The sequence below is a fragment of the Mytilus galloprovincialis genome, chromosome 7, assembly GCF_965363235.1.
Source record: "Mytilus galloprovincialis chromosome 7, xbMytGall1.hap1.1, whole genome shotgun sequence".
NCBI lineage: Eukaryota > Metazoa > Mollusca > Bivalvia > Mytilida > Mytilidae > Mytilus > Mytilus galloprovincialis.
Genome location: NC_134844.1, coordinates 84,792,581 through 84,804,125, shown reverse-complemented (window position 1 = coordinate 84,804,125; position 11,545 = coordinate 84,792,581). Strand labels below are relative to the sequence as shown.

General features: G+C 32.2%; 1 long non-coding RNA gene across 1 annotated transcript; it reads right to left on the bottom strand.

The window, feature by feature from the left end:
* Positions 1-6,145: 6,145 nt before the first annotated feature.
* On the bottom strand, positions 6,146-7,154 carry LOC143083880 (uncharacterized). The gene is made up of 2 exons (XR_012980920.1): positions 6,931-7,154; positions 6,146-6,387 (listed from the first exon to the last, which is right to left on the bottom strand). It is a non-coding gene; the product is annotated as an uncharacterized LOC143083880 (long non-coding RNA).
* Between the last annotated feature and the right edge of the window lie 4,391 nt (positions 7,155-11,545).

Sequence of the window (11,545 nt, the reverse complement as noted above, 5' to 3'; positions counted from 1 at the left end):
CAGTTCGGGTTATGCAGCTTTTAAATTAACATTATTATGATAAAATCACACTATTTATAGAGAAATTTTCAATTTATATCAAATAAATAATTTGTTATATCAAACTAATAATTTGTTATGTCAAATTAATATTATAATTTGTAATGTCAAATTAATAATTTGTTATATCAAATAAAAAATCTGTTATATCAAATAAATAATTTGTTATATCAAATATAAAATCTGTTATATCAAATAAATAATTTGTTATATCAATAGCGAATTGGTAAGGGTCCCTCATTTCTGTTTTAGTTAATTTTCGACCATTTTCTTTATTGCATGGAACCTCCTTGTTGACGATCAATGCTTTTAAATGCATGGGGATATATGGTTATAGGTCTCCCACCTTTATCCTGGGTTGGAACCCCAAAATACTCATATGGTCCGGAACACTTATATATCTGTGCAGATATGATATGACAATGAAAAAATGGCGCCTTTTCTTTACAAAACTTGATCCTGCATCTTAAGAAAGCAACTTTGATCCAGAGGCCGATTTAGAGGGGACCAGGGCCGGGGGCCTTCTTTTGCGGAAAAACTTGGTTGATTATATAGGGAATCACTGAAGCATAACTGGAGTGGGTCCCTTTTAGGCAGTCATTGTGCCCCTCATATGAGAATTTCTGGACCCACCACATCAGTAGATATTAGCTATTTTTCCTTTAGGATATGTATGAATCGCCCCTATATTAACAAATCGAAAGTTTTAATAGTATTTTTAAGCATTTACTTTTGAAGTTAAAAAGGAAATTTCAAAGGAATACAACATGAAACGTGTTTTTCCAAAAAACGAGAAACCTTTCTGCATGTGTATGGTGTAAGGTGCTATAATAAGAACCCCCCCCCCCCAAAAAAAAAAAAAGAAAGAAAGAAAGAGAAATGTACATAAAAATAAGATGAAATTTCAACTATAAATTTCGTACAAAATTCAATGCGAAGATATTGTGCATGCGCTTTGATCCTCCTATGATCACCCCTATACTGTAATAAGACATTACATGGATGAAGTAGTTAGATTGTATCGCCTTCCGCCAGTATTATTACGTCAAATTGTGTGAAAAAGTGCACGCATGATAATTGTTTAATCTCACTTGTTCATCAGCAAGTTTGTAACAGTTAGGTGGTCTGTGTTTCCTTTTTATTGTGAAACATCTTATTCAACATTTGTAGACAAAAAGAAAGAGTTTAAATAAACATTTCAGCTCTTATATGTATTCAATATTAAAACTAAAACCTACATAGTTCAATAGTCCACGAAGCAGGGGTTATCTTTTTAAACGCTGAGAACGCCCAGCAAATAAAACTTTAAAAATTGTAATTATAGAGTTGAGCACAACCTGAGATGAGAGGTGTTTAACTCTGCATGTTTAAGACATAGATTGTAGGATAAATGTATTTCTTCTTTGACAGGTTGAAACATGTGCTTGTTAGTCAATAGATAAATTAATGAAAAATCTTTTTCGACCTTTTTTCCCTTCAAAAACCTGACATGACCTGTCTGTGGACCTTCTTGACATGCTTGTTTGTTTATCAAATTGAATTGTCATCTTGTATTTTGCTGAAGATTTATGTTGACCAGAGAAGTTCATTTATGTGACTACATGTATATGTAAAAAACAATGGCAGTGCAGATCCATTAATAGAAAATTTTGAAAAATAAAAGAGTAGTAAACTATATATAGTATATAGCTAATGAATGTGGACCACAATGGGGAACATATTTCAACACCAATGCTACAGCAAACCAAAAATAAATAACAAACAAAATAATATGATAGGTCAACAAAGGTAAACACGTGTATATATACTCAATAAAAATGTGATGTTTGGTCTTCTTTAAAAACTAGCATTTTCTTCCCATTTACACTAAAACGTCTCGCCAACGGTGCATTACCTAAAAAAGATGTTTGGCCTTTCTAATTTTAACTCCCCAATAACCCTAAATTAAAAGCCTTGTTCTCTCTCCATCATAGATGAAGTCTATAGCGTTAGATCTCATACATCCAGATTACCATGAACTCAACCAATTCGTTTGCAAATTTTTCTCCCACAAAGAAAAAGTAAGAAGCACAAAAACAGACTCCCCTTAAAAACAACCCATGATTAGAATACTTGCTAGGAACTTTAGTACTTTATATATCAGTAAGTGTTTATTTGTGTGAAAGATGAGAGCATGCTTTTGAACAAATAATCACAAAGTGTATCAAAACACTTAATTCATCCTGATCGTTAAAGCATTTATGATTAGCGATAAGAAAAATGAATGCGCTAGGTTTTGTATATTTTTCGTTCTGATAAGATAGAAATTTATCATTTTTTTTTGTAAAATGATCTTCTTACGAGATAAGATAATTCTGCTAATCGAGTAAACCGTTGCTACATAAAAGAATTGCCTCCAACAGAGAAGATAGAAACCCATCTCTTTCTAATTTCCCAAAAGTATGGTGTTTCAAGTACGTGAACAAAATTTAATTTTCAAGGCGCGTTCTTATCATTGCGATCTTTAGTAATGGAGGCGAAAAACAAGCAAAAATGACGTCCAAAGCACGTGCTTGTGTAGATATGTCTGATAACCCAAAATATAACTTGCAGTACTCTGCCCTAGTTCCACTCAAGCTTAATAAGTCTTATCAGCGGCAGGTGTTTGTTTATCTTAATCAATTTTATATCTGCAGCATTTGGATAAACTGTTTTTATATCGAGATTTCATCAACGTTCTTTTTGAAATATGGGAAATGTGAACCAGTCGAAATCAGTCATATTCATCGGAGATAACATTCTTTGATAAGTTTTGGCTGATAAAGATGCTAAAAGATAACTCGTTGGCATTTTGTCTGAAAGTGATAAAATATGATTCAAGATTATGAGACCTTTCTAAAACTAACGTTTGATTTTTGTTTGAATAATTGAAACATTTTCACTGACACCCAATTTATATCAAGTGCATAATGCCATATATTAAGCATTTATAATGTTTTATCTGAAACTTTAAAGTAATATTCCCAAAAGAGCCCCCCTTTTTTCAAAATGATCGAACACGCACGAAATGTTTAACGCTGGACGACGTTATACTGGACGACGTTATACATTATTTTTAAGTCAAACTATCTGTCTGTGAAACGGTAGGAAATGTATATGTATTTATCATAAGTTTTTTCATGTGCCGTATTTATGGTTGCCCCTGTCACCGATCAGATTCAGTATCTCACATTTCAGTGGCGGATCCAAGGGGAGGGGGTGTCCGGAACACCCCTTTTTTTGACCAAACAATGCATTTGAATGGGGACATATAGTTCAAACCCCACCTTTTATCCTGTGTTGGGAACCCCCTTTTTTAAATGGCTGGATCCGCCCCTGTATTTTATCCAGAAAGAGATTCAGATTAATTATTTTATTTAAATCTGGCTTCTTGTAAAATATTAAACCATATTCATTACCGTCTTTTTGCGCACCTGTTGGTGTCGAAATGAATTCCCAATTAAGCAAACAAGTCCTCAATGATTCTCAATGTGGAAAGCATAAAAAGCTACTTAAATCATATGCGGTCATTAATTATACGCTATTTGTTAATATTTCACCGGTGTGACAGGATATTTAGCAATTCAAATGCATATAAAAGATAATTTATTGTTCAAATATTTATGAAAACAAACTTTTTGAAATTTGGCGTGACTAAATTACTTTTGCTATCAATCTTTTTGGCAGAAATTTGTTTAAGATAGACATTTCAATAACAAAAAAATGCTGTCGTTTGTTTGTATTTCCCATGGTCCTTTTAATTTTACACATTATTTTTTTTTAAACTTTTACCCAAAAGAATTACAAATATCTTTTTTTTTTTATATATTCGGACAGGGCATGACACTTTGAAAGAAAGTTGCGAATGTGTGTATACCTGTTTAAAAAGTAGTTCTATACGAAGACAGTTCTGTACGAAGACAGGTGTGTTAAAATCATAAGGCAAACTTTAGAACGTGATTTTGCTTTTTAAAAAGATGACTTTTATGTTTGTCATTAAAACATTTCCCTTTTGACATTTTTATTAACCATTGTTCAACCTTTAGGACAAAATCAACACATTTTGCTCATTGAAATTCTGTGATAGATTTTTAAAATTCATAGATTTTAAATTTGTTTAAAACCAGTTTTAATTTACCATTTCCTACATAAGACTAGAAAGTGCCTGTACCAAGTGAGGGATATGACAGTTGTTATCCATTTGTTAGATGTGTTTGAGCTTTTTATTTTGTCATTTGATAATGGACTTTCTGTTTTGAATTTTCTTCGGCGTTCGGTATTTTTGTGATTTTACTTTTTCATACATTTCACCTCCAATGCCAAGGATAAAAATATCAGCTTAAATCAGATGTGTTGAGTTTTTTCTGTTCATTTCTCTGATATATAAACTTAATTTCAGGCAATAATAAAATTTAGCAATTAGTGTTGTTTTGATTTCTATTTCACTTTATTCCAAAGCATAATGTCGGTCAATTGTACACGAGTTGCATAACAGTATATCGTCTACCTTTTGGGATTTTTCAATGTTATTTTTCAGCGCAGTGTTGTACCAAAAGTCCATGAAACAGTTATACAGTACATTGATATAAGATGTGGGTGTATAATGACAGGTCTATACTTTTCAAGACACATTTGTAGATGACATTTTCAAAAAACAAAGCCATAACTGGCCAAACTTTTCCAATTTAATGGCAATTAAATAACAATCCCTCCTTCCTTCTAATTGTTTTGTCCCCAAATTACACAATGTCAATATAAACTTGTGTAGTTATATTTACTAACTGTCACAACAAATGAAGAAACAGGCGTAAATAACATAAACGAGGCCATTATCGTTGTGTCGAAGATAAACTTTTGATTTCTGCCGACTACTAATGGATTTATTACAGGTACGGCCTCAAGGTAGGAACGATAATGAATGATGTTCATTTCAGGTTTTGTTGGTTTGGGTAATTTGTCATTGTCGGATTTTTTTTTCATTCTCGTTTCGCGACTAAGATTTCAGTTTTTGCTGGAGTAACTTTTCTTGTAAAGTATAATATTTAACATTTCTGTGAATCCCACAATTAATTCAAGTGCGTGCATGTCATGAACTAAAGTTAAAAGAGACATTGAAATATCCACACAAATTTGTACTTGATTTAAGTTTTCTGTAATAACTATTGTGTATAAATTTTGATATTTTCACATGGTTGAGGCAAGCATTCTGGGCCTACTACAGCTGACTGTGTGGTATGGGCTTTGCTCATTGTTGAAGGCCCACGCGTACGGTGACCTCATTTGGCCTCTTGTGGAGAGTTATGTCATTGGCTATCATACCACATCTTTTTTATATCATGATTCAACATTTTTCCATTTGTAAAGGGGCATAACACTAGATGATTAAAAGTGACACTACCAAATGTTTGTTCTTAAAAACATTGTGGACAAGTTGGTTTTAATAGGCAATCTAGTTAGACGTACGAACCTACAGACGGACAGCAGGGGCATAAAAAAGAAAACCGGTACCCGAAAATGGGGTGCCAACAGTATAAAGAACAGTGAATAAAAGACAAGATTTATAGAGATAAGAGAAAATGGTTGTTAATAAATGGTGAATGTTTCCATCGAAAAAAAAACAGATGATGCCCTCGCTTGTATATAACATTTTAAAGGGAAATAACTCAAAAACGGTTAAAGTGATATACCCAAATTCCTATTCTTGATCTGAGTTTGCGGTAATAAGCATTGTGTTTAAGTTTCATATCATTTGGCTGACGTAAACTAAGGTTAGAGAACGGAAACGAAAACTTAACAGTTTTCCATTTGTAAAGAGGCATGATAACTCTAGAACTGGAAAAGACGCCATTCAAATTCAAACTCGATCTGTGTTTTGTGGTAATAAACATTGCATATTAATTTTATAAGTATCATATTTTGTTGAGGAAAAAACTAAAGTTGGAGAACGGAAACCAATTTTGAGAAACCAATTTCGGGAAGTACGGACAAAGATAAAACTTAATTTAGCGGAGGGGACATAAAAATTAAAGAATACAGAAATGCGGGACCCTAATCCAGTACGTACAGTCGTAGTCTTTTGAAAATAAAATTTCATTTCATAATTTTATTGATTTACAACAAAATAAACAACAAATAAATACAAATAAATTACTAAAAAATAATATCAGTATCATGTATGTCAATATTAAATAAATAAGGAAATAAATCAGACATGAAAGAGAATTTCCATAATGTCAATGTGTGTCTTTCCTGAGTATATATTCTGCACTTCATGGTTACGTAGTCCAAATATTCTTTTTATGCACATTTTCCATCTCCGCTTAAAAAATCCTGAAATCATAAAAAAAATAATCATAAGAAATTGCAAAAAAATCCGACATTGTTCTATTATAGATGTTTTGCTTAAAATGCACCTTTAAGTTACGTTTCCTGTTTTAATCTTATGAATATACATTTGATATAAAGTAATTTGGCCTCGAGCGTATTGAACATAAAATATAGGTTCCCTCAGTTAAAAGTTAAAAATAGATTGTAATGCTTGTAATAACTGCAAACTCTCATAAATTGTAAATAAATGTAAAATGCGAAAGAATTGGTTTCACCTTCGTTCACAACTTTATTCATATTGAGTCACACGTTTTCTATATAACTCGAATAATTCAGTAGTTATATTCCGCTGATCTATACGATTACTTCTTTGAGAAGGAGAGATAAATTGCGGGGAGGGACTGAATTATTCGGGTTATACATTTTTATACTAATATTGATGCAAAAAAGCTTTGTTCTCAGTGAATTTGACAAATTGGTGCGATTTCATTAAAATACCAACACGCAAGTCAACATGAAACAAAGTTACATTATTTAACTCCTTACCTCATTATGCAGAGAAAGGTTGTCAAACGTTCTGTACACAGTGTGCTGTTATTCTTCTTCTTTTTCCTTTTTTATACTGGCTTTAAAGGAATGTATATTCTTTTTTTCTTTCCCAGAATCCATTTTTTTCAGACTAGAAAGTTTCTTAGAACGTGCATGAATGCACGTACCATAGTTAAGTTATTATATCACAGATAAAGCACGAGTTTGATTCTATTTTTCAGTTTGATTCCAAATAAACATAATCATGTGTATCTTTACTTTTAGTCGTAGGATAATCCATACAGTTCACATATATATTTTCAGAGTTTTGAGACTGAAGAAGAGGCAAGGCGGAAGTGCTTTGGAATGTTGACCAGCTTCCGGTACCAATACGGGACGGAACGTGCTGTTTAAGTCTGTCACGTGAAGATGTCACCATTTCTACATATCGTGGTTCTTCTGGTTGCGGTCTTTCTACATACACTAAAAAAATAAAGAAAACGATGATTAAGTTTAAGAGTCTGAGAGTAGCTGGTGCGAATAGGGCTGACAGATGATTTTTGTTAAAGTTGGAATTTACACCTCCCTTTATTTCAATTTTCTATCGTATCTTTAAACTTGGTGTACATATGGAAGAACGTTTAGAAACTAAAATGGTCTTGTGAATTTATAAGTATGTTCAATGTCTGCAAATTATACTATTGTGCCAAGTTAATTCATTTCTCCTTGTATTTGTGATACAAACTATTGGAAAAAATATTTGTCTTTAAATTTTCCATACATTTAACAATGACAACTTTTTCTTTTAGAAACTATGTCCACCAATATAAAGTTTAACGATAAAAAAATAACCATTCACACATTTTATTAGGAACGTGCCCTTTTAGATTTATTTTCTTTGAACGGACTTGATTCAAGAGCAGTTGAGGGCATTATCTGATCTTTAATCTGGTTTAAGGCAAAAGAACAACTTTTATTTTCACTGCTAAATGGTAATCAGACAATCTACTTTCAATCTTAAATGGTTTCATTCAGTCTGGTCTGTCTTATTGTAAATGTAAAGGGAAATTTTAAGTGACAATTTATTCTTCAATACCTAAAATAAACCTCACTCATCACAGTAAAAATAGAAGGGGCGAGTTTAATGTCTTCCGATGAAAGACTCAAGTGGTCACCTGCTTCGTCCTCATTTTACGCTTGCTGGACAAAGGCTAATTTGAAGAACCCGCTAATAGCGCTAACAGCCGGGCCGAGAGTGTCGATAATTTATGTAAATTTGTATACTTCGAAAGGTAATTTACATTTAAAACCAGTAATCAATTTTGGTCATTTTCTTAAAAAAAAATGTTTAACAATGGCACAAAATCTGTTGGAGTTCACACCATATCTACTTAACATAGGTCAAATTTCATCCATTCCTTGTGGCTATTTGAAAAACTGGACACTGGTCTTACACGTAAAATTAGCACGTTTGGCCAATATTGACAAATCTAAGAAGACAAATTTGCTTTACAAATGAGTTTTCGTGTGAAAATTCTCACGTTCTATATTCTAACAACAGTCAATTAAAAAAGGCAAAATCTGTCATTTTTACCAAAAAAAACCCTTTTTTTCTGTTTTTATAATGCACTTAAATCAAGCATGTACTTACAGCCAACGTGAGAAAATATCGTTCGTGCATTGATAATATCGTGCTTTACATATATCTTGAATTATATATGCAAAGCTCTCAAGTGTCAATTTACCTTTTCTTTTGACAATTTACTGGTCATGCACATGCATAGTTTGAGGGAAATAATTTCTATATGTAATTTTCTTATGGAGGTTTAATTGCATGTATAATTTTGATAACTTCTTTTTAAATTCCTACGTATAAGTGTTTTTGAATCTTTTGTGAATATGAGCGGGGACAATATAAAAGCCCTTTGTGTTACAACTTGCAAAGGTATGCGAAATATAAATTGATTTGTTTTACTATTGTGAATGGATATAAAAGGTACATTCATAAAGTTGTAAAATTATAAATAAAAGAGTCATTTAAAAATATTTACAAAGAAATTCCACATATTTCAACATTGATTGTTAAAAATTTAAGAAAATATTGACATCGGATTGGACATAAGATCAACAATGTTCCCATTGACATTCGTCTTAGAAGATAGAAAGCTGTTCTTTTCTGTCAAAGAAACCAATTTCTCTCCAGAACAAAGCCTCACAAATATAAACTTTTCAAATGAGTACCCCGTTCATATTTTTACGAGTCTTTCCACAGCAACAAATAAAGTGGTCAACCTATAGAATTTTGAGAATGATAGTGCTGCTGGGGATTCAAAATTTTCAAATGAGATGGGTGCAATGAACCACAGAAAAGGGGGGGTGTGAAAAAAATCAGAAACGTGCTACTTTTAGTGCATTAACGAATACCAGTCAACTCTTTCTAAATTCGATGTAAAATTCAAACATGGTAAAAAGATGACAATTGCTAGCCTCCAGAATCCTCTACAAAACCTTCTCAAGGTCGTTGATCAGTCAAATTTAATACTTGACTTTGTATCTGAACAAGGAACTTGTATATAGTAAAAAGTTTTAATTCTTCTTTATAAGTAGAACTTAGCTTTTCGGAGAAAAATTAAAATCAACGTTATTGTTCAGCATTTTTCAAGCATTAAATTTCAAAGTAAAATATACCCTTATGAATTTTTATGAAACCTTCTTAAGTCGAAAATGATATGCAAAATGCATTAGAATGAATAAATTTTCTATAGTATTATCTATACATTTGTGTAGGTATAACTTTACATAAGAGTTTTATCTATATACGTAAGTATGTAGGTAGCAAACGTAATGGTTTTATTTTTGCAAAATCATTGGGTGGATGTCCATTATGTATAAAATGTACAAAATGTAGGTAAAATATACATAAACTTGAAACTTTAAAGAAATTAGATATAAGGCCATTATAAGTTAACATTCTATGATGAGGGTTTCCCTGCCTAGTCTTCCTTTCATGTCTAAAATATTTACGACAAAATTTCAAGTGACATTTTGGTAGGGAAGCTATAGACATATAGCAAGCTAAGTCTCCCAGTATTTTCAAAATAGAAAATGAGAAAAAAATTTTAAAAAATCTCCCATCAAAAAATCATCCTATGTTTTCTAAGGCACAACTTGAAACACGCGTCCTATCTTGGTGGGTGTCGATGTTATAATGCAGAAAGCATCAAATGTCAATAACGTACGGTAAAAAATGTGAAAAAAATCCTTAAATTCAGAAGTAATAACCCACGCAGGAGAACTGTTCGTCGTTCGTACAGTGCATCATAAGATTGTCGGTTCTTGCAACTTAGTATTGGACGACTAACGTCCAGTGGCCAATATTACACATTTATTCCGTAGAATACTTCACACAACAGATGCGTTACGGTAACTTGTAGTCAAACTTCAGTTTAAGTTTTAAACAACAGAATGTCTGAAACAGGAGAACCGTTTAAGATAAAGATCATTATTATGCAGAACAAAAAAGACTTGTGAGAAATATGACAATCATAAAAATTTAAACAAAAGACGCAATGTAACTACAATGGATAACTGTGTTTTGGTTGAAATAAAATAGTTGAAAAAAAGTAAAAACGGACAAAGATAGCATATCATATTGAAGGTTTTGGAAACTGAGTACAACGGACAAAGAAAGCATATCATATTGTAGTTTAAAAAGGAAGATAATACAATTGATTTGTATATCGTTTCAAACACAAGGTTTCTCAGTCTGGGTGTAAAACAAAGGAAAATATTTTAAGAATTCATGCAGAGAATACTGAACTAGATAATTCGATAAGTCGCTTAGGGTTTAGTACATGTACATAGTAGCATGACAGTCAATCTTTTTTTCAAACATAATATCTTTGAAATGTTGATACATTCCCTACTATATTGTATAAGCAAGTGATGTTGCGAATTGAATACAAGACAGAAACCCCAACAGCATAAGATTTTAATATTCGACATAAAAAGTTCTAAAACGGTAGTAGTCCGTCAACGACTCTTTAAATTTGTTAAAAACATGATGACGTTCTATTATTTTGACAACATACATTCATTTCAAATTGATCTGCCCAGCTAGCGCTGTTTTAGCAGGTCAATTTTTCATACTTTAATTTTTCATAATTGTTACTTTCTCATACCTGGGTTGTAAATTATTTCTTTGTCTTTTCTTTTCCAAACAAAACAGGCAACAATGACGTAACCAGCAATGCAGACACACAGAAAACAAAGTATTCCTAAAAGAACCATTGCTATGGTAAACCAGTGGTGGCTATCAAAGCTTTCCGTACTTTTGTTGGTTTCTTCGACTTTGGATTCGGTAGACTTTTGTTCTGTTTTGGATTTCTGTTTGAAGTTGAAAGTCCAGTCTTTCCAACGTCCGCATTGGGTGTCCGTATATTTTCCACAAGGTTCAAGTATTATATTGTTAATCGGGCATGCCGTACATTTATTGCACTGTGCTTCATTGACGCTGTAATATTGGTTGAAACTGCAAGATGGTCGTGCACAAGCACATGCAAATAATGTAAGCACAATTGCAAAGATAGCTTGCAACTTCATGTTGTATTTATCCAAATGAACGATATATCCG